At 47.3% G+C, this 23,905-nt stretch overlaps 1 protein-coding gene across 1 annotated transcript in view; it reads left to right on the top strand.

Moving 5' to 3' along the window:
- Positions 1 to 23,905, top strand: part of IARS1 (isoleucyl-tRNA synthetase 1) — a 513,623-nt gene that overhangs the window by 198,062 nt on the left and 291,656 nt on the right. The gene's annotated exons all lie outside the window — the stretch shown is intronic.

The raw sequence follows: 23,905 nt of genomic DNA, 5'->3' as shown, positions 1-23,905 counted from the left end.
ACACCAGTAACTGCAGTGTTCTCTCTCTCTCTCTCAGTAACTATCACCAGTAACTGCAGTGTTCTCTCTCTCTCCCAGTAACTATCACCAGTAACTGCAGTGTTCTCTCTCTCTCCCAGTAACTATCACCAATAACTGCAGTGTTCTCTCTTTCTCCCAGTAACTATCACCAATAACTGCAGTGTCCTCTCTCTCTCCCAGTAACTATCACCAGTAACTGCAGTGTGTTCTCTCTCTCCCAGTAACTATCGCCAGTTTCTGCAGTGTGTTCTCTCTCCCAGTAACTATCACCAGTAACTGCAGTGTTCTCTCTCTCCCAGTAACTATCACCAGTAACTGCAGTGTTCTCTCTCTCCCAGTAACTATCACCAGTAACTGCAGTGTTCTCTCTCAGTAACTATCACCAGTAACTGCAGTGTTCTCTCTCTCAGTAACTATCACCAGTAACTGCAGTGTTCTCTCTCTCCCAGTAACTATCACCAGTAACTGCAGTGTTCTCTCTCTCTCCCAGTAACTAACGCCAGTAACTGCAGTGTACTCTCTCTCTCCCAGTAACTATCACCAATAACTGCAGTGTTCTCTCTCTCCCATTAACTATCACCAGTAACTGCAGTGTTCTCTCTCTCTCTCTCTCTCTCTCTCTCTCTCTCAGTAACTATCACCAGTAACTGCAGTGCTCTCTCTCTCTCTCCCTCAGTAACTATCGCCAGTAACTGCAGTGCTCTCTCTCTCTCCCAGTAACTATCGCCAGTTTCTGCAGTGTGTTCTCTCTCCCAGTAACTATCACCAGTAACTGCAGTGTTCTCTCTCTCCCAGTAACTATCACCAGTAACTGCAGTGTTCTCTCTCTCTCCCATTAACTATCACCAGTAACTGCAGTGTTCTCTCTCTCTCTCAGTAACTATCACCAGTAACTGCAGTGTTCTCTCTCTCTCTCAGTAACTATCACCAGTAACTGCAGTGTTCTCTCTCTCCCAGTAACTATCACCAATAACTGCAGTGTTCTCTCTCTCCCAGTAACTATCACCAGTAACTGCAGTGTTCTCTCTCTCCCAGTAACTATCACCAGTAACTGCAGTGTTCTCTCTCCCAGTAACTATCACCAGTAACTGCAGTGTTCTCTCTCTCTCCCAGTAACTAACGCCAGTAACTGCAGTGTACTCTCTCTCTCCCAGTAACTATCACCAGTAACTGCAGTGTTCTCTCTCCCAGTAACTATCACCAGTAACTGCAGTGTTCTCTCTCTCTCCCAGTAACTATCACCAGTAACTGCAGTGTTCTCTCTCTCCCAGTAACTATCACCAGTAACTGCAGTGTTCTCTCTCTCTCCCATTAACTATCACCAGTAACTGCAGTGTTCTCTCTCTCTCCCATTAACTATCACCAGTAACTGCAGTGTTCTCTCTCTCTCTCTCTCAGTAACTATCACCAGTAACTGCAGTGTTCTCTCTCTCTCCCATTAACTATCACCAGTAACTGCAGTGTTCTCTCTCTCTCTCCCATTAACTATCACCAGTAACTGCAGTGTTCTCTCTCTCTCTCTCAGTAACTATCACCAGTAACTGCAGTGTTCTCTCTCTCTCTCCCAGTAACTATCACCAGTTACTGCAGTGTTCTCTCTCTCTCTCAGTAACTATTACCAGTAACTGCAGTGTTCTCTCTCTCTGCCAGTAACTATCACCAGTAACTGCAGTGTTCTCTCTCTCCCAGTAACTATCACCAGTAACTGCAGTGTTCTCTCTCTCCCAGTAACTATCACCAGTAACTGCAGTGTTCTCTCTCTCTCCCATTAACTATCACCAGTAACTGCAGTGTTCTCTCTCTCTCTCTCTCTCTCTCTCTCAGTAACTATCACCAGTAACTGCAGTGTTCTCTCTCTCTCTCTCTCTCTCTCTCAGTAACTATCACCAGTAACTGCAGTGTTCTCTCTCTCTCTCAGTAACTATCACCAGTAACTGCAGTGTTCTCTCTCTCTCTCAGTAACACCAGTAACTGCAGTGTTCTCTCTCTCTCTCAGTAACTATCACCAGTAACTGCAGTGTTCTCTCTCTCTCCCAGTAACTATCACCAGTAACTGCAGTGTTCTCTCTCTCTCCCAGTAACTATCACCAATAACTGCAGTGTTCTCTCTCTCCCAGTAACTATCACCAATAACTGCAGTGTTCTCTCTCTCTCTCCCAGTAACTATCACCAGTAACTGCAGTGTGTTCTCTCTCTCCCAGTAACTATCGCCAGTTTCTGCAGTGTGTTCTCTCTCCCAGTAACTATCACCAGTAACTGCAGTGTTCTCTCTCTCCCAGGAACTATCACCAGTAACTGCAGTGTTCTCTCTCAGTAACTATCACCAGTAACTGCAGTGTTCTCTCTCTCTCCCAGTAACTAACGCCAGTAACTGCAGTGTACTCTCTCTCTCCCAGTAACTATCACCAGTAACTGCAGTGTTCTCTCTCTCTCCCATTAACTATCACCAGTAACTGCAGTGTTCTCTCTCTCTCCCATTAACTATCACCAGTAACTGCAGTGTTCTCTCTCTCTCTCAGTAACTATCACCAGTAACTGCAGTGTTCTCTCTCTCTCTCTCTCAGTAACTATCACCAGTAACTGCAGTGTTCTCTCTCTCTCTCTCTCTCTCTCTCTCTCAGTAACTATCACCAGTAACTGCAGTGTTCTCTCTCTCTCCCAGTAACTATCACCAGTAACTGCAGTGTTCTCTCTCTCTCCCAGTAACTATCACCAATAACTGCAGTGTTCTCTCTCTCCCAGTAACTATCACCAGTAACTGCAGTGTTCTCTCTCTCTCTCCCAGTAACTATCACCAATAACTGCAGTGTTCTCTCTCTCCCAGTAACTATCACCAGTAACTGCAGTGTTCTCTCTCTCCCAGTAACTATCACCAGTAACTGCAGTGTTCTCTCTCTCTCTCTCTCTCTCTCTCTCTCTCTCTCTCTCTCTCTCTCAGTAACTATCACCAATAACTGCAGTGTTCTCTCTCCCAGTAACTATCACCAGTAACTGCAGTGTTCTCTCTCCCAGTAACTATCACCAGTAACTGCAGTGTACTCTCTCTCTCCCAGTAACACCAGTAACTGCAGTGTTCTCTCTCTCTCTCAGTAACTATCACCAGTAACTGCAGTGTTCTCTCTCTCTCTCTCAGTAACTATCACCAGTAACTGCAGTGTTCTCTCTCTCCCAGTAACTATCACCAGTAACTGCAGTGTTCTCTCTCTCTCTCTCTCTCTCTCTCTCTCTCTCTCTCTCTCAGTAACTATCACCAATAACTGCAGTGTTCTCTCTCCCAGTAACTATCACCAGTAACTGCAGTGTTCTCTCTCCCAGTAACTATCACCAGTAACTGCAGTGTACTCTCTCTCTCCCAGTAACACCAGTAACTGCAGTGTTCTCTCTCTCTCTCAGTAACTATCACCAGTAACTGCAGTGTTCTCTCTCTCTCTCTCTCAGTAACTATCACCAATAACTGCAGTGTTCTCTCTCCCAGTAACTATCACCAGTAACTGCAGTGTTCTCTCTCCCAGTAACTATCACCAGTAACTGCAGTGTACTCTCTCTCTCCCAGTAACACCAGTAACTGCAGTGTTCTCTCTCTCTCCCAGTAACCATCGCCAGTAACTGCAGTGTTCTCTCTCTCTCCCAGTAACCATCGCCAGTAACTGCAGTGTTCTCTCTCTCTCCCAGTAACTATCGCCAGTTACTGCAGTGTTCTCTCTCTCTCTCTCTCCCTCTCTCTCTCTCTCAGTAACTATCACCAGTAACTGCAGTGCTCTCTCTCTCACAGTAACTATCGCCAGTTTCTCGGACGTCCTAGTGGATGCTGGGAACTCCGTAAGGACCATGGGGATTAGCGGCTCCGCAGGAGACAGGGCACATCTAAAGAAAGCTTTAGGATCACCTGGTGTGCACTGGCTCCTCCCCCTATGACCCTCCTCCAAGCCTCAGTTAGATTTCTGTGCCCGACGAGAAGGGTGCACACTAGGGGCTCTCCTGAGCTCTTTGTGAAAGTTTTAGTTTAGGTTTATTATTTTCAGTGAGACCTGCTGGCAACAGGCTCACTGCATCGAGGGACTAAGGGGAGAAGAAGCGAACTCACCTGCGTGCAGAGTGGATTGGGCTTCTTAGGCTACTGGACATTAGCTCCAGAGGGACGATCACAGGTTCAGCCTGGATGGGTCACCGGAGCCGCGCTGCCGGCCCCCTTACAGAGCCAGAAGAGCGAAGAGGTCCGGAAAAATCGGCGGCAGAAGACTTTCCTGTCTTCAGATAAAGGTAGGCGCACAGCACCGCAGCTGTGCGCCATTGCTCTCAGCACACTTCACACTCCGGTCACTGAGGGTGCAGGGCGCTGGGGGGGCAGCGCCCTGAGACGCAATAAATCGTTAGAAAACCTTTTATGGCTAAAATAAATGCATCACATATAACTCCTGGGCTATATGGATGCATTTAACCCCTGCCAAAACATACAGAAAAACGGATGATAAGGACGCCGAGAAAGGGGCGGAGCCTATCTCCTCAGCACACTGGCGCCATTTTCCCGCACAGCTCAGTTGGAGGGAAGCTCCCTGGCTCTCCCCTGCAGTCACTACACTACAGAAAGGGGTTAAAAAAGAGAGGGGGGCACAAATTAGGCGCAGTATAAACAATACAGCAGCTATAAAGGGAAAAACACTTATATAAGGTTATCCCTGTATATATATATAGCGCTCTGGTGTGTGCTGGCAAACTCTCCCTCTGTCTCCCCAAAGGGCTAGTGGGGTCCTGTCCTCTATCAGAGCATTCCCTGTGTGTGTGCTGTGTGTCGGTACGTTTGTGTCGACATGTATGAGGAGAAAAAAGATGAGGAGACGGAGTAGAGTGTCTGTAATAGTGTTGTCACCCCCTGGGGGGTCGACACCTGAGTGGATGTACTGTGGAAATTGCGTGACAGTGTCAGCTTTGTATAAAAGACAGTGGTTGACATGAGACAGCCGGCTACTCAGCTTGTGCATGTTCAGACGTCTCATATAGGGGCTCTAAAGCGCCCGTTACCTCAGATACAGACGCCGACACGGATACTGACTCCTGTGTCGACGGTGAAGAGACAACCGTGATTTCCAAATAGGGCCACACATTGCATGATTGAGGCAATGAAAAAAGTTTACACTTTTCTGATAATATGAATACCACCAAAAAAAAGGGGTATTATGTTGGTGAGGAAAAACTTCCTGTAGTTTTCCTGAATCTGAGAAATAAAATGCGTGGGTTTCCCCCCGATAACAATTGATAATTTCTAAAAAGTTATTGGCAGTATACCTTTTCCCGCCAGAGGTTAGGGTGCGTTGGGAAACACGCCCTAGGGGGGATAAGGCGCTCACACGCTTGTAAGAACAAGGGCTCTACCCTCTCTTGAGATGGCCGCCCTTAAGGATCCTGCTGATAGAAAGCAGGAGGGTATCCTAAAATGTATTTACACACATACTGGTGTTATACTGCGACCAGCAATCGCCTCTGCCTGGATGTGCAGTGCTGGGTTGGCGTGGTCGGATTCCCTGACTGGAAATATGATATCCTAGATAAGGACAGTATATTATTGCCTATAGAGCAATTAAAAGATGCATTCCTATATATGCATGATGCACAGCGGAATATTTGCCGACTGGCATCAAGTATAAGTGCGTTGTCCAATTATACCAGTAAAGTGGTCAGGTGATGCGGATTCCAAACGGCATTTGGAAGTATTGCCTTAAAAGAGGGGATGTACCCCAGGTCGCCTCTCAAAATAAGACGCCGTATTATCAGGCGCAGGCCTGGTTGGCAAGCGGACAAAAGGGTTCCTCTTTTCTGCTCGTGACAGAGGGAGAGGAAAATGGCTGCAGAGATCAGCCAGTTCCAAGGAACAGAAACTCTTTTCCGCCTCTGCCAAGTCCTCAGTATGACGCTAGGGCTTTACAAGTTCAGGCACGGTGGGGTCCCGTTCTCAATGAATTTCAGTGCGCAGTGGGCTCACTCGCAAGTAGACCCCTGGATCCTTCTGGTAATATTTCAGGGGTACAAATTGGAATTCGAGACGTATCCCCCTCGCCGTTTCCAAAGGTCTGTTTTACCGACGTCTCCCGCTGACAGGGAGGCAGTTTTGGAAACCATTCACAAGCTGTATTCCCAGCAGGTGATAATCAAGGTACCCCTCCTGCAACAGGGAACGGGGTATTATTCCACACTATTGTGGTACCGAAGCCAGACGGCTCGGTGAGACCGATTTTAAAATCTAAAATCTTTTAACACTTGCATACAGAGGTTCAAATTCAAAATTGAGTCACTCAGAGCAGTGATTGCAAACCTGGAAGAAGGGGACTACATGATGTCTCGGGACATCAAGGATGCTTACCTTCATGTCAAAATTTACCCTTCTCACCAAGGGTATTTCAGGTTATGGTACAGAACTGTCACTATCAGTTCGGACGCTGCCGTAGGGATGGTCCACGGCACCCCGGGTCTTTACTGAAGTAATGACCGTAATGATGATATTCCTTCGAAGGAAGGGAATTTTAGTTATCCGTTACTTGGACGATTCCCTGATAAGGGTAAGATCCAGGGAACAGTTGGAGATCGGTGTAGCACTATATCAGGTAGTGTTGCGGCAGCACGATTGGATTCTCAATATTCCAAAATCGCAGCTGGTTCCGACGACTTGTCTTCTGTTCCTAGGGATGATCCTGGACACAGTCCAGAAAGAAGGTGTTTCTCCCGGAGGAGAAAGCCAGGGAGTTATCCGAGCTAGTCAGGAACCTCCTAAAACCGAACCAAGTCTCAGTGCATCAATGCACAAGGGTTCTGGGTAAAAATGGAGGCTTCCTACGAAGCAATCCCATTCGGCAGATTCCACGCAAGACTTTCCAGTGGAACCTACTGGACAAATGGTCCGGGTCGCATCTTCAGATGCTTCAGCGGATAACCCTGTCACCGGGGACAAGGGTATCCCTCCTGTGGTGGTTGCAGAGTGCTCATCTTCTAGAGGGCCGCAGATTCGGCATTCGGGACTGGGTCCTGGTGGCCACGGATGCCAGCCTGCGAGGCTGGGGAGCAGTCACACAGGGAAGGAATTTCCAGGGCTTATGGTCAACCCTGGAGACATCTCTTCATATAAACATTCTGGAACTAAGGGCCATTTACAATGCCCTAAGTCAAGCGAAACCCCTGCTTCAGGGTCAGGCGGTATTGATCCAATCGGACAACATCACGTCAGTCGCCCACGTAAACAGACAGGGCGGCACGGGAAGCAGGGGGGCAATGGCAGAAGCTGCAAGGATTCTTCGCTGGGCGGAAAATCATGTGATAGCACTGTCAGCAGTGTTCATTCCGGGAGTGGACAACTGGGAAGCAGACTTCCTCAGCAGACACGACCTTCACCCGGGAGAGTGGGGACTTCACCCAGAAGTCTTCCACCTGATTGTAAACCGTTGGGAAAAACCAAAGGTGGACATAATGGCGTCCCGTCTAAACAAAAAATTAGACAGATATTGCGCCAGGTCAGGGGACCCTCAGGCAATAGCGGTGGACGCTCTGGTAACACCGTGGGTGTACCAGTCAGTGTATGTGTTCCCTCCTCTGCCTCTCATACCAAAAGTACTGAGAATCATAAGAAGGAGAGGAGTAAGAACTATACTCGTGGTTCCGGATTGGCCAAGAAGGACTTGGTATCCGGAACTTGAAGAGATGCTCACGGACGAACCGTGGCCTCTACCTCTAAGAAAGGACCTGCTCCAGCAGGGGTCTTGTCTGTTCCAAGACTTACCGCGGCTGCGTTTGACGGCTTGGCGGTTGAACGCCGGATCCTGAAGGAAAAAGGCATTCCAGATGAAGTCATCCCTACCCTGGTCAAGGCCAGGAAGGACGTAACCGCAAAACATTATCACCGCATTTGGCGAAAATATGTTGCGTGGTGGGAGGCCAAGAAGGCCCCTACAGAGGAATTTCAACTGGGTCGTTTCCTCCATTTCCTGCAAACAGGACTGTCTATGGGCCTAAAATTAGGGTCCATTAAGGTTCAAATTTCGGCCCTGTCGATTTTCTTCCAAAAGGAACTGGCTTCAGTGCCTGAAGTTCAGACATTTGTAAAAGGGGTACTGCATATACAGCCTCCTTTTGTGCCTCCAGTGGCACCTTGGGATCTCAATGTTGTGTTGAGTTTCCTAAAGTCACATTGGTTTGAACCACTCACCACTGTGGACTTAAAATATCTCGCATGGAAGGTGACGATGCTGTTAGCCCTGGCTTCAGCCAGGCGTGTGTCAGAACTGGCGGCTTTATCATATAAAAGCCCTTATTTAATATTTCATTCTGACAGGGCAGAATTGAGGACTTGTCCTCAATTTCTACCTAAGGTGGTTTCTGCATTTCACATGAAGCAACCTATTGTGGTACCTGCGGCTACTAAGGACTTGGAGGATTCCAAGTTGCTTGACGTGGTCAGGGCCCTGAAAATATATGTTTCCAAGACGGCTGGAGTCAGAAAATCTGACTCGCTGTTTATCCTGTATGCACCCAACAAACTGGGTGCTCCTGCTTCTAAGCAGACGATTGCTCGTTGGATTTGTAGTACAATTCAGCTTGCACATTCTGTGGCAGGCCTGCCACAGCCAAAAATCTTAAAATGCCCACTCCACAAGGAAGGTGGGCTCATCTTGGGCAGCTGCCCGAGGGGTCTCGGCTTTACAACTTTGCCGAGCAGTTACTTGGTCAGGAGCAAATACGTTTGTAAATTTCTACAAATTTGATACCCTGGCTGAGGAGGACCTGGAGTTCTCTCATTCGGTGCTGCAGAGTCATCCGCACTCTCCCGCCCGTTTGGGAGCTTTGGTATAATCCCCATGGTCCTTACGGAGTTCCCAGCATCCACTAGGACGTCAGAGAAAATAAGAATTTACTTACCGATAATTCTATTTCTCGTAGTCCGTAGTGGATGCTGGGCGCCCATCCCAAGTGCGGATTGTCTGCAATACTGGTACATAATTATGTTACCAAAAAATTCTGGTTATTGTTGTAGTGAGCCATCTTTTATAGAGGTTTCTCTATTATCATGCTGTTAACTGGGTTCAGATCACAAGTTATACGGTGTGATTGGTGTGGCTGGTATGAGTCTTACCCGGGATTCAAAATCCTTCCTTATTGTGTACGCTCGTCCGGGCACAGTATCCTAACTGAGGCTTGGAGGAGGGTCATAGGGGGAGGAGCCAGTGCACACCACCTGATCCTAAAGCTTTTACTTTTTGTGCCCTGTCTCCTGCGGAGCCGCTATTCCCCATGGTCCTTACGGAGTTCCCAGCATCCACTACGGACTACGAGAAATAGAATTATCGGTAAGTAAATTCTTATTTTCTGCAGTGTTCTCTCTCTCTCTCTCCCAGTAACTATCACCAGTAACTGCAGTGTTCTCTCTCTCAGTAACTATCACCAGTAACTGCAGTGTTCTCTCTCTCTCTCAGTAACTATCACCAGTAACTGCAGTGTTCTCTCTCTCTCCCAGTAACTATCACCAGTAACTGCAGTGTTCTCTCTCTCTCTCAGTAACTATCACCAGTAACTGCAGTGTTCTCTCTCTCTCTCAGTAACTATCACCAGTAACTGCAGTGTTCTCTCTCTCTCTCAGTAACTATCACCAGTAACTGCAGTGTTCTCTCTCTCTCTCCCAGTAACTATCACCAGTAACTGCAGTGTTCTCTCTCTCTCCCAGTAACTATCACCAGTAACTGCAGTGTTCTCTCTCTCTCTCAGTAACTATCACCAGTAACTGCAGTGTTCTCTCTCTCTCTCTCAGTAACTATCACCAGTAACTGCAGTGTTCTCTCTCCCAGTAACTATCGCCAGTAACTGCAGTGTTCTCTCTCTCTCCCAGTAACTATCGCCAGTAACTGCAGTGTTCTCTCTCTCTCCCAGTAACTATCACCAGTAACTGCAGTGTTCTCTCTCTCCCAGTAACTATCACCAGTAACTGCAGTGTTCTCTCTCTCTCAGTAACTATCACCAGTAACTGCAGTGTTCTCTCTCCCAGTAACTATCACCAGTAACTGCAGTGTTCTCTCTCTCTCCCAGTAACTATCACCAGTAACTGCAGTGTTCTCTCTCTCTCTCTCTCAGTAACTATCACCAGTAACTGCAGTGTTCTCTCTCTCTCTCAGTAACTATCACCAGTAACTGCAGTGTTCTCTCTCTCTCTCTCTCTCTCTCTCTCTCTCTCTCTCTCTCTCTCTCAGTAACACCAGTAACTGCAGTGTTCTCTCTCTCTCCCAGTAACTATCACCAATAACTGCAGTGTTCTCTCTCTCTCCCAGTAACTATCACCAATAACTGCAGTGTTCTCTCTCTCTCTCTCTCTCTCTCTCTCTCTCTCTCAGTAACTATCACCAGTAACTGCAGTGCTCGCTCTCTCTCCCAGTAACTATCGCCAGTTTCTGCAGTGTGTTCTCTCTCCCAGTAACTATCACCAGTAACTGCAGTGTTCTCTCTCCCAGTAACTATCACCAGTAACTGCAGTGTTCTCTTTCTCTCTCCCAGTAACTATCACCAATAACTGCAGTGTTCTCTCTCTCTCTCTCTCTCTCTCTCTCTCTCTCAGTAACTATCACCAGTAACTGCAGTGCTCGCTCTCTCTCCCAGTAACTATCGCCAGTTTCTGCAGTGTGTTCTCTCTCCCAGTAACTATCACCAGTAACTGCAGTGTTCTCTCTCTCTCTCTCTCCCAGTAACTATCACCAGTAACTGCAGTGTTCTCTCTCTCTCTCTCAGTAACTATCACCAGTAACTGCAGTGTTCTCTCTCTCAGTAACTATCACCAGTAACTGCAGTGTTCTCTCTCTCTCTCTCTCTCTCTCTCTCAGTAACTGCAGTGTTCTCTCTCTCTCCCAGTAACTATCACCAATAACTGCAGTGTTCTCTCTCTCTCTCTCTCAGTAACTATCACCAGTAACTGCAGTGTTCTCTCTCTCTCTCCCAGTAACTATCGCCAGTAACTGCAGTGTTCTCTCTCTCTCTCTCAGTAACTATCACCAGTAACTGCAGTGTTCTCTCTCTCTCTCTCCCAGTAACTATCACCAATAACTGCAGTGTTCTCTCTCTCTCTCTCTCTCTCTCTCTCTCTCTCTCTCTCTCTCTCTCAGTAACTATCACCAGTAACTGCAGTGCTCGCTCTCTCTCCCAGTAACTATCGCCAGTTTCTGCAGTGTGTTCTCTCTCCCAGTAACTATCACCAGTAACTGCAGTGTTCTCTCTCTCTCTCTCAGTAACTATCACCAGTAACTGCAGTGTTCTCTCTCTCTCTCAGTAACTATCACCAGTAACTGCAGTGTTCTCTCTCTCTCTCTCTCTCTCTCTCTCAGTAACTGCAGTGTTCTCTCTCTCTCTCTCAGTAACTATCACCAGTAACTGCAGTGTTCTCTCTCTCTCTCAGTAACTATCACCAGTAACTGCAGTGTTCTCTCTCTCTCTCAGTAACTATCACCAGTAACTGCAGTGTTCTCTCTCTCTCTCTCTCTCTCTCTCTCTCTCTCTCTCTCTCTCCCAGTAACTATCACCAATAACTGCAGTGCTCTCTCTCTCTCTCTCTCTCTCAGTAACTATCACCAGTAACTGCAGTGCTCGCTCTCTCTCCCAGTAACTATCGCCAGTTTCTGCAGTGTGTTCTCTCTCCCAGTAACTATCACCAGTAACTGCAGTGTTCTCTCTCTCTCCCAGTAACTATCACCAGTAACTGCAGTGTTCTCTCTCTCTCTCAGTAACTATCACCAGTAACTGCAGTGTTCTCTCTCTCTCTCAGTAACTATCACCAGTAACTGCAGTGTTCTCTCTCTCTCTCTCTCTCTCTCAGTAACTATCACCAGTAACTGCAGTGCTCGCTCTCTCTCCCAGTAACTATCGCCAGTTTCTGCAGTGTGTTCTCTCTCCCAGTAACTATCACCAGTAACTGCAGTGTTCTCTCCCTCTCTCAGTAACTTTCTTTTTCATCCACTAGGGGTCACTGGAGTACTCTTGGGATATGGACGGCTTAGCAGAAACAAAGGCACTGAATATTTAAATTTAGAACTCTCCATCCCTCCATATCCCAGAGTACCTCAGTGTAGTATCTCAGTGTTTTCTCTAACGTCCTAAGTGGATGCTGGGGACCCCGTAAGGACCATGGGGATTAGCGGCTCCGCAGGAGACTGTGCACATCTAAAGAAAGCTTTAGGACTAGCTGGTGTGCACTGGCTCCTCCCCCTATGACCCTCCTCCAAGCCTCAGTTAGATTTCTGTGCCCGAACGAGAAGGGTGCAATCTAGGTGGCTCTCCTGAGCTGCTTAGTGAAAAGTTAGTTTTAGGTTTTTTATTTTCAGTGAGTCCTGCTGGCAACAGGCTCACTGCATCGAGGGACTAAGGGGAGAAGAAGCGAACTCACCTGCGTGCAGAGTGGATTGGGCTTCTTAGGCTACTGGACATGAGCTCCAGAGGGACGATCACAGGCCCAGCCTGGATGGGTCCCAGAGCCGCGCCGCCGACCCCCTTACAGAGCCAGAAGCGATCCGGAAAATCGGCGGCAGAAGACGTCCTGTCTTCAAAAAGGTAGCGCACAGCACTGCAGCTGTGTGCCATTGCTCTCAGCACACTTCACACTCCGGTCACTGAGGGTGCAGGGCGCTGGGTGGGGGCGCCCTGAGACGCAATAAAAATACCTTAAATGGCAAAAGATGCATCACATATAGCCCCTGGGCTATATGGATGCATTTAACCCATGCCAAAAATACACAAAAAACGGGAGATAAGGCCGCCGATAAGGGGGCGGAGCCTATCTCCTCAGCACACTGGCGCCATTTTCCCTCACAGCTTCGTTGGAGGGAAGCTCCCTGTCTCTCCCCTGCAGTCACTACACTACAGAAAGGGTTAAATAAAGAGAGGGGGGCACTAATTAGGCGCAGTATAAACAATACAGCAGCTATAAGGGGAAAAACACTTATATAAGGTTATCCCTGTATATATATAGCGCTCTGGTGTGTGCTGGCAAACTCTCCCTCTGTCTCCCCAAAGGGCTAGTGGGGTCCTGTCCTCTATCAGAGCATTCCCTGTGTGTGTGCTGTATGTCGGCACGTTGGTGTCGACATGTATGAGGAGAAAAATGATGTGGAGACGGAGCAGATTGCCTGTAATAGTGATGTCACCCCCTAGGGGGTCGACACCTGAGTGGATGAACTGTTGGAAGAATTACGTGACAGTGTCAGCTCTGTATAAAAGACAGTGGTTGACATGAGACAGCCGGCTACTCAGCTGGTGCCTGTCCAGACGTCTCATAGGCCGTCAGGGGCTCTAAAGCGCCCGTTACCTCAGATGGCAGATATAGACGCCGACACGGATACTGACTCCAGTGTCGACGGTGAAGAGACAAATGTGACTTCCAGTAGGGCCACACGTTACATGATTGAGGCAATGAAAAATGTTTTACACATTTCTGATAATACGAGTACCACCAAAAAGGGGTATTATGTTCGGTGAGGAAAAACTACCTGTAGTTTTCCTGAATCTGAGAAATTAAATGAGGTGTGTGATGATGCGTGGGTTTCCCCCGATGATAACTGATAAAAATGTTATTGGCATTATATCCTTTCCCGCCAGAGGTTAGGGTGCGTTGGGAAACACCCCCTAGGGTGGATAAAGCGCTCACACGCTGGTAAGAACAAGGGCTCTACCCTCTCCTGAGATGGCCGCCCTTAAGGATCCTGCTGATAGAAAGCAGGAGGATATCCTAAAATGTATTACACACATACTGGTGTTATACTGCGACCAGCAATCGCCTCAGCATGGATGTGCAGTGCTGGGTTGGCGTGGTCGGATTCCCTGACTGAAAATATTGATACCCTAGATAGGGACAGTATATTATTGCCTATAGAGCATTTTAAAGATGCATTTCTATGTATCCGTGATGCACAGCGGAATATTTGCCGACTGGCATCAAGTCTAAGTGCGTTGTCCATTTCTACCAGTAGAGGGTTATGGACACGTCAGTGGTCAGGTGATGCGTATTCCAAACGGCATTTGGAAGTATTGCCTTATTAAGGGGAGGAGTTATTTGGGGTCGGTCTTTCAGACCTGGTGGCCACGGCAACAGCTGGGAAATCCACGTTTGTACCCCAGGTCGCCTCTCATCATGAGAAGACGCCGTATTATCAGGCGCAGTCTTTTCGTGGACAAGCGGGCAAAAGGTTCCTCTTTTCTGCCCCGTGACAGAGGGAGAGGAAAAAGGCTGCAGAAATCAGCCAGTTCCCAGGAACAGAAACCCTCTCCCGCCTCTGCCAAGCCCTCAGTATGACGCTGGGGCTTTACAAGCAGAATCGGGCACGGTGGGGGGCCCGTCTCAATGAATTTCAGCGCGCAGTGGGCTCACTCGCAAGTAGACCCCTGGATCCTTCAGGTGATACTCAGGGGTACAAATTAGAATTCGAGACGTCTCCCCCTCGCCGTTTCCTATAGTCGGCTTTACCGATGTCTCCTTCTGCCAGGGAGATAGTTTTGGAAGCCATTCACAAGCTGTATTCCCAGCAGGTGATAATCAAGGTACCCCTCCTGCAACAGGGAACGGGGTATTATTCCACACTGTTGTGGTACCAAAGCCGGACGGCTTGGTGAGACCGATTATAAATCTAAAATCTTTGAACACTTACATACAGAGGTTCAAATTCAAGATTGAGTCACTCAGAGCAGTGATTGCGAACCTGGAAGAAGGGGACTACATGATGTCTCGGGACATCAAGGATGCTTACCTTCATGTCAAAATTTACCCTTCTCACCAAGGGTACCTCAGGTTTATGGTACAGAACTGTCACTATCAGTTCAGACGCTGCCGTATGGATGGTCCACGGCACCCCGGGTCTTTACCAAGGTAATGGCCGAAATGATGATATTCCTTCAAAGGAAGGGAATTTTAGTTATCCCTTACTTGGACAATTCCCTGATAAGGGTAAGATCCAGGGAACAGTTGGAGGTCGGTGTAGCACTATCTCAGGTAGTGTTGCTGCAGCACGGTTGGATTCTCAATATTCCAAAATCGCAGCTGGTTCCGACGACTTGTCTTCTGTTCCTAGGGATGATCCTGGACACAGTCCAGAAAAAGGTGTTTCTCCCGGAGGAGAAAGCCAGGGAGTTATCCGAGCTAGTCAGGAACCTCCTAAAACCGAGCCAAGTCTCAGTGCATCAATGCACAAGGGTTCTGGGTAAAATGGTGGCTTCCTACGAAGCAATCCCATTCGCCAGATTCCACGCAAGAACTTTCCAGTGGGACCTGCTGGACAAATGGTCCGGGTCGCATCTTCAGATGCATCAGCGGATAACCCTGTCACCAAGGACAAGGGTATCCATCCTGTGGTGGTTGCAGAGTGCTCATCTTCTAGAGGGCCGCAGATTCGGCATTCAGGACTGGGTCCTGGTAACCACGGATGCCAGCCTGCGAGGCTGGGGAGCAGTCACACAGGGAAGGAATATCCAGGACTTATGGTCAACCCTGGAGACATCACTTCACATAAATATCCTGAAGCTAAGGGACATTTACAATGCTCTAAGCTTAGCAAGACCTCTGCTTCAAGGTCAGCCGGTGTTGATCCAGTCGGACAACATCACGGCAGTCACCCACGTAAACAGACAGGGTGGCACAAGAAGCAGGAGGGCAATGGCAGAAGCTGCAAGGATTCTTCGCTGGGCGGAAAATCATGTGATAGCACTGTCAGCAGTATTCATTCCGGGAGTGGACAACTGGGAAGCAGACTTCCTCAGCACGACCTCCACCCGGGAGAGTGGGGACTTCACCCAGAAGTCTTCCACATGATTATAAACCGTTGGGAAAAACTCGACAGGTATTGCGCCAGGTCCAGGGACCCTCAGGCAATAGCTGTAGACGCTCTGGTAACACCGTGGGTGTACCAGTCAGGGTATGTGTTCCCTCCTCTGCCTCTCATACCCAAGGTACTGAGATTGATAAGATGGAGAGGAGTAAGCACTATATTCGTGGCTCCGGATTGGCCAAGAAGGATTTGGTAACCGGAACTTCAAGAGATGCTCACGGAGGATCCGTGGCCTCTACCTCTAAGAAGGGACCTGCTCCAGCAAGGACCCTGTCTGTTCCAAGACTTACCGCGGCTGCGTTTGACGGCATGGCGGTTGAACGCCGGATCCTGAAGGAAAAAAGGCATTCTGGATGAAGTCATCCCTATCCTGATCAAAGCCAGGAAGGATGTAACCGCAAAAACATTATCACCGCAATTGGCGAAAATATGTTGCGTGGTGCGAGGCCAGTAAGGCCCGACGGTGGAAATTCAACTGGGTCGATTCCTACATTTCCTGCAAACAGGAGTGTCTATGGGCCTGAAATTGGGGTCCATTAAGGTTCAAATTTCGGCCCTGTCAATTTTCTTCCAAAAAGAACTAGCTTCAGTCCCTGAAGTTCAGACGTTTGTAAAAGGGGTACTGCATATACAGCCTCCTTTTGTGCCTCCAGTGGCACTTTGGGATCTCAATGTAGTTTTGGGTTCCAAAAGTCACATTGGTTTGAACCACTTAAATCTGTGGAGTTAAAATATCTCACATGGAAAGTGGTCATGCTGTTGGCCCTGCCTGGGCCAGGCGCGTGTCAGAATTGGCGGCTTTATCCTGAAAAAGCCCTTATCTGATGTTCCATTCGGACAGGGCGGAATTGAGGACTCGTCCTCAGTTTCTCCCCTAAGGTGGTTTCAGCGTTTCACCTGAACCAACCTATTTGTGGTGCCTGCGGCTACTAGGGACTTGGAGGGCTCCAAGTTGCTAGACGTTGTCAGGGCCCTGAAAATATATGTTTCCAGGAGGGCTGGAGTCAGGAAATCTGACTCGCTGTTTATCCTGTATGCACCCAACAAGCTGGGTGCTCCTGCTTCTAAGCAGACTATTGCTCGTTGGATTTGTAGTACAATTCAGCTTGCACATTCTGTGGCAGGCCTGCCACAGCCAAAAAATCTGTAAATGCCCACTCCACAAGGAAGGTGGGCTCATCTTGAGCGGTTGCCCGAGGGGTCTCGGCTTTACAACTTTGCCGAGCAGCTACTTGGTCAGGAGCAAATACGTTTGTAAAATTCTACAAAATTGATACCCTGGCTGAGGAGGACCTGGAGTTTCTCTCAATTGGTGCTGCAGAGTCATCCGCACTCTCCCGCCCGTTTGGGAGCTTTGGTATAATCCCCATGGTCCTTACGGAGTCCCCAGCATCCACTTAGGACGTTAGAGAAAATAAGAATTTACTTACCGATAATTCTATTTCTCGTAGTCCGTAGTGGATGCTGGGCGCCCATCCCAAGTGCGGATTGTCTGCAATACTGGTACATAGTTATTGTTACCAAAAAGATCGGGTTATTGCTGTAGTGAGCCATCTTTTCTAGAGGCTCCTCTGTTATCATGCTGTTAACTGGGTTCAGATCACAAGTTATACGGTGTGGCTGGTATGAGTCTTACCCGGGATTCAAGATCCTTCCTTATTGTGTACGCTCGTCCGGGCACAGTATCCTAACTGAGGCTTGGAGGAGGGTCATAGGGGGAGGAGCCAGTGCACACCAGCTAGTCCTAAAGCTTTCTTTAGATGTGCCCAGTCTCCTGCGGAGCCGCTAATCCCCATGGTCCTTACGGAGTCCCCAGCATCCACTACGGACTACGAGAAATAGAATTATCGGTAAGTAAATTCTTATTTTTTCTGTGCTCACAGCGCTAACAAGGCTTGTGGGGAGATCCCACACTTGGTGGAAGATTTTATTAATTTTTCATTTTTACTTTTTACTTTTCTCTAACGTCCTAAGTGGATGCTGGGGACTCCGTAAGGACCATGGGGAATAGCGGCTCCGCAGGAGACTGGGCACATCTAAAGAAAGCTTTAGGACTAACTGGTGTGCACTGGCTCCTCCCCCTATGACCCTCCTCCAAGCCTCAGTTAGATTTCTGTGCCCGACGAGAAGGGTGCACACTAGGGGCTCTCCTGAGCTTCTTAGTGAAAGTTTTAGTTTAGGTTTGTTATTTTCAGTGAGACCTGCTGGCAACAGGCTCACTGCATCGACGGACTAAGGGGAGAAGAAGCGAACTCACCTGCGTGCAGAGTGGATTGGGCTTCTTGGCTACTGGACATTAGCTCCAGAGGGACGATCACAGGTCCAGCCTGGATGGGTCCCGGAGCCACGCCGCCGGCCCCCTTACAGAGCCAGAAGAGCGAAGAGGTCCGGAAAAATCGGCGGCAGAAGACGTTCCTGTCTTCAATAAGGTAGCGCACAGCACTGCAGGTGTGCGCCATTGCTCTCAGCACACTTCATACTCCGGTCACTGATTGTGCAGGGCGCTGGGGGGGGGCGCCCTGAGACGCAATAAAACATGACAGAAATACCTTACATGGCAAAAAATACATCACATATAGCTCCTGGGCTATATGGATGCATTTAACCCCTGCCAGAATATACAAATAACCGGGAGATAAGGCCGCCGAAAAGGGGCGGAGCCTATCTCCTCAGCACACTGGCGCCATTTTCCCTCACAGCTCAGTTGGAGGGAAGCTCCCTCGCTCTTCCCTGCAGTCACTACACTACAGAAAGGGTTAAAAAAAGAGAGGGGGGCACTAATTAGGCGCAGTATTAAAACAAACAGCAGCTATAAGGGGAAAAACACTTATACAGGTTGAGTATCCCTTATCCAAAATGCTTGGGACCAGAGGTATGTTGGATATCGGATTTTTCCGTATTTTGGAATAATTGCATACCATAGTGAGATATCATGGTGATGGGACCTAAATCTAAGCACAGGATGCATTTATGTTACATATACACCTTATACACACAGCCTGAAGGTCATTTAATACAATATTTTAATAACTTTGTGTATTAAACAAAGTGTGTCTACATTCACACAATTCATTTATATTTCATATACACCTTATACACACAGCCTGAAGGTCATTTAATACAATATTTTTTTTTTTTTTTTAAATATATATTTATTGAGAAGGGAACATGTAATAAAATACAGGTCATATGTCACAATGTTTGCAAGGATGTATCAATCACTGCGATGTACAGACATTATCAATCAAAAAGCTGAACCAAAACTTTAGTCAGTATAGGCAAGGTTAAGAGGACAATCAACCATATACATATCAAACGGGGGAATGTAGTAACAGTTGACAGGTTTAAAAGGGGAGTGAGCCTTGAATGAGAGATTCCGTATTATACCACGTTGTTAACCTAACTACTCTGCGCACATATTCCCTGGTAGCAGTTGGCAGCGTATGTAAGTAGGGTAACCAAATGCCAAAAAATTTTGGGGCGCGGGACTCCGCATCCAGGAAACAATCAACCCAGTCCATTTGATAGAGATACGTTAAACGTGGTAGCATGAGGGAGAGGGGTATCGGCTCCGATTTTATCCATTGGGATAGAATAGTTTTCTTTGCTGCAGCAGCCACACGAGCCAACAGTAATTTCATTCCTTTGGAATGTGGGGGATCCTGGGTCTGCACGGAGTTCCAGAAAGCCCAGGCCATTGTGATATTAAAGGAGATGCGAAGTTCCATATTAATATAGGTTTGGACTGCCATCCAAAATGACTGTACTACCGGGCATGTCCAGAGACAATGAATAATATCGGCATCGGGGGAGTTACATTTAAAACATAAAGAGTTGTCAGATACTCCAGTGAGGAACCTAAGTCTAGGGGTGTAGTAGGCTCTATGTAATATCTTAAAGTGCATCTCTGCATAGGAAGATGAGACTAGTTGTTTATTTAGTAAACCACACCACCGAATCACCGTCAGAAGATCAGTGTCTGGGAAGTCGTCTATCCATTTGGCCATCCCTGTTGTGAGCTTAGATAGATCCAACCTCCGCCTAGTGTGAGAATAAATTAAAGAAGTATTATACGGTGCTCCCGGGGACTGTCGTACCAGACCATCCAGGGGAAAGGTGCGATCAGGAGGGTGTAGTCGTGATATTATGCTAGTGGCGAAACTACGGATTTGGAAAAAGGCAAACAGGGGAAAATTAAGAGTGGGGAATTTGTCTTTTAGTTGTGCTATAGTCAATATTGCGGAGCATTCTGTATTCAAAAATTGATATAGAAGGGAGAGACCCTGGAGATGCCAACCGTGAACAATCCTATTATCTTCTCCACCCTGAAAGCGCGGATTACGCCACACAGGCTGAAATAAAGAATCCGTTAGGGATAGGCCTAGGCGTTTCCTGAGTTTACGCCAAGCTATACATGGCGTATATATTAATGGATTATGAAGTCTGTCATGTTGATGGGGAATAGCAGCAAAATGCAACAAGTGTACTAGTGTGTGTTGAGGTGAGAGAGCCTGTTCCAAAGCTCCATTAACGAAATTGTCACGATCCCCTATCCAATCCAGAGCATATCTATAGTTGGCGGCTAGGGAATAATCTTCAGGACAGGGGAGATTAATACCACCAAGTGAGAGGGGTTGTTTTAGTTTAATAAGTGAGATGCGGGGACGTTTATTTGCCCAAATAAATTTAGTAAGGGCTTTGTTAATAGAATGGACATCTTGTTTGGACAATATAAATGGGAGCATCTGGATTGGGTAGAGTAGTCGAGGGAAGGAGATCATCTTATATAGATGACACCGACCCAGATAAGAAATAGGGAGATGTTGCCATTTCAAAAAATCATTCGTCATTTGGGTAATGTGGTAAGAAAAGTTCACCGTATACAGGTCAGTAAAGAGTGGCGGGATGCGAAGACCCAAATATTTTAAGTAACTGTGGGCCCATTTGAAGGGAAATGAATCGCCCCAATCCCGTGCCGCCTCCCCTCCCAACGCCAGCGCCTCTGTCTTATCAAAATTGATAAGAAATCCAGAAATTAAATTAAAGTCATGCAGTGTGGTCAGTAACGATGGAAATGCCTGTTTGGGGTCAGCAAAATATAATAACAGGTCGTCAGCAAAAGCCGATACCTTAACTTCGTTGCTACCTACCCTAATACCTTGCCAAGTAAGATCTTGTATAAAATGACGTATCAATGGGTCTAAGGCTAGATTGAATAGCAGGGGGGAAAGAGGGCATCCCTGACGGGTCCCTCTACCTAACGTAAAGGCAGACGAGTTTAAGCCATTTACAGTCAGGTGTGCCTGAGGTAGTGTATATAACATTTTGAACAGATGAATGAATTCCTCACCGAATTGCTGGGCATGAAAAATACGAAGCAAATGAGACCAAGAGACACGATCAAACGCCTTATCGGCGTCACAACTAACTATAAGGGCGTTGGGGCAGGCAGTTTGTTGTGCACTATACATTGCTGCAATCAGTGTGCGGATATTATGAACTGAGGTTCTACCTTTGACAAACCCTGTTTGAGCAGGATGTAGGACCCTATTCAGGATTGGTTGAAGTCTCATTGCAATTAGTTTTGAGAAAAGCTTCAGGTCCTGATTCAATAATGATATTGGTCTGTAAGATCGAGTATATCGGGGATCTTTTCCCGGTTTCGTAAACAACACAATTCTGGCATCTCCAAATCCCATAGGGGGAGGTTTTCCCTCCAACAGTGCATTGAAAAGGGATAATAAATGAGGTGCCAGATGGGGGGCCAAAATTCGATAATACTCCGCCCCAAATCCATCCGGGCCAGGGGACTTACCATTGGGTAATGAGTTAATCAGGGAAAGTAGTTCCGGTTCTGTGACCGGTTCAGTTAATGATTGTCTTTCCTCTTCCGTTAAAACAGGTAGTTTTGCCCTCTCAAGGAATTGTGTTCCAAGAGTCGGATGATCCGGGGGGGCTTCATAGAGAGTGTTATAATAGTGTAAGAAGGCCTCAGATATTGAGGGGGTATCAAAGATGGTTGTAGACGAGTCTGTGATTAGTTGGGGGATACGAGAAGGAGCGGAGTAAGACCGTACCAAGTTCGCCAATAGCCTCCCGGATTTATTTCCCCCTCGAAAAAATCTATTCCGTTGTAGATCATATGAGAATCTCGCCCGCTCCGTACATAGTGAGTCATACATTTGCTTAGCAGCAAGATAGGCCTGCCTGTTGCCGGGTGAGTCCTGCAACAAAAGTGTGTCATAGGTTTTGGTCAGGTTACAAGCGAGGTCCCGTATTTGGGTCGCAAGCCGCTTGCGTCTCCTAGAGACGTATTCCATAATATGTCCTCGGATCACTGGCTTCGAAGCTGACCAAAACAAATTGATATCCTCTATATGTGTACTATTATCTGCTACATAGTTCTGGAATGTTTGTTCCAGGTGGGTGCAAAAATCAGAGGATTTCGTGAGATACGCTGGAAATCTCCAATTGTATGATTGAGAGACGGGGGACTGTAGGTTAAGGGTAAACCACACTGGGGCATGGTCAGACAATGATATGGGTTCTATTTTAGTATCAGCCACGCGCTGCAGTAGGGTGTCAGCTATTAACCAATAGTCAAGGCGAGCGGAGGAGTGGTGTGGATGGGAGTAAAATGTGTACTCCCGGGAGTCAGGGTGTTGGCATCTCCAGGGGTCGCAGAGTCGCAGCGAATCAGTCAATAGAGATAGGGTTTGGGGCGGTGTAGAAATATGCGATCTAGCAGAGGTCGATCTATCCAAACCCGGAGACTGGACAGTATTGAAGTCTCCGCCTAAAATAATCTCCCCCTCCGCCCATTCTTGCAGCTTGTTGTAAATGTTAGAGAAAAAGAGTGAGTTGGGACCATTAGGCGCGTATATAGTGGCTAAGGTGTAAAAAACACCAAAAATAGTGATTTTAATGAATAAATAGCGACCTTCAGGGTCACTAAGACTATCATTTATTTGGTACGTGAGATGTTTACTAAAAAGAATCAGTACACCTCTTCGTTTGGCTGTGTAAGAGGCCGATTTAAATTCCCCTATCCAAGAATCTCTCACAACATTAGGATCCGTATTTTTCCAATGAGTCTCTTGTAAGAGAGCTATGTCAGGTTTTAGACGTTTAAGATAGGAGAGGATCTTTCTTCTTTTGACTGGGGTGTTGAGGCCCTCAACATTCCAGGTTACTAATTTGATATGGGACTGTACTCTAGTGGAGGTGGCGACATTCAATGACATTTAGCCTATACCTGCTCTAGGCCAAGATTCCCATTTAACTAATAAGGAGAAACCCAGCCAGCCCGTCCCAGCGAGCGGGCTAGTGAGCCCGATGCCTGTACCTAAGCAGCTTAAGGATAAAAGGAGTAGCAGTGACAATGACATATGGAAAATTTGAACAACTTCTAAATCAAAATCCCTACTCAAAAATATTTTAAATATTATACGAACCAAAGCGTACAGGTCTATGGGACGGTCCACCAAGACGCCAAATAGATTCCAACTGAACACATGCGTGTGGCGGGGAACCGTGCCAAAAGACCATACAATAATCAAACATAACAATAACAAATAAGTAAAGAGAAAAGGGGGGGTGGGGTTAAGTCGGAGAGGGGGAGGGAGAGAGAGAGTCAGAGAGGGAGGAGAGCAGTTCGAGAAGAGTTGAGAACAGTAAGATACGTGGTCGTAGAAAGAAGGAATGATTCGGTAAATACAATACGGTATAGATGACAATATACCCACATATACTATAGGCAAAAAATATATCAACCAGTGGTAGGACTCACTCTTAGTAATTACTAAGAACCTGAATGTGTACTATTCAAGAAGATGAGGAGAAACAAGTCCATGAGGTATCAGTCATCATCGTCCATCCCGGCAGAGGAGTGTGGGGATAGTGAGTCTACAAAGTTCTTGGCCGTCTTCGGATTCTCAAAGAAGTAGGCCTTTCCCGCATGATTGACTCTCAATTTGGCTGGATAAAGAAGCGCAAAGCGGTGACCCAGTTCGAAAAGTCTCTTGCAGATGGGCGAGAATTCTCTCCGTTGGGAAGCCACC

This window comes from Pseudophryne corroboree, chromosome 9, assembly GCF_028390025.1.
Source record: "Pseudophryne corroboree isolate aPseCor3 chromosome 9, aPseCor3.hap2, whole genome shotgun sequence".
Taxonomy (NCBI): Eukaryota; Metazoa; Chordata; class Amphibia; order Anura; family Myobatrachidae; genus Pseudophryne; species Pseudophryne corroboree.
This window is presented reverse-complemented; position numbering and strand designations above follow the sequence as displayed.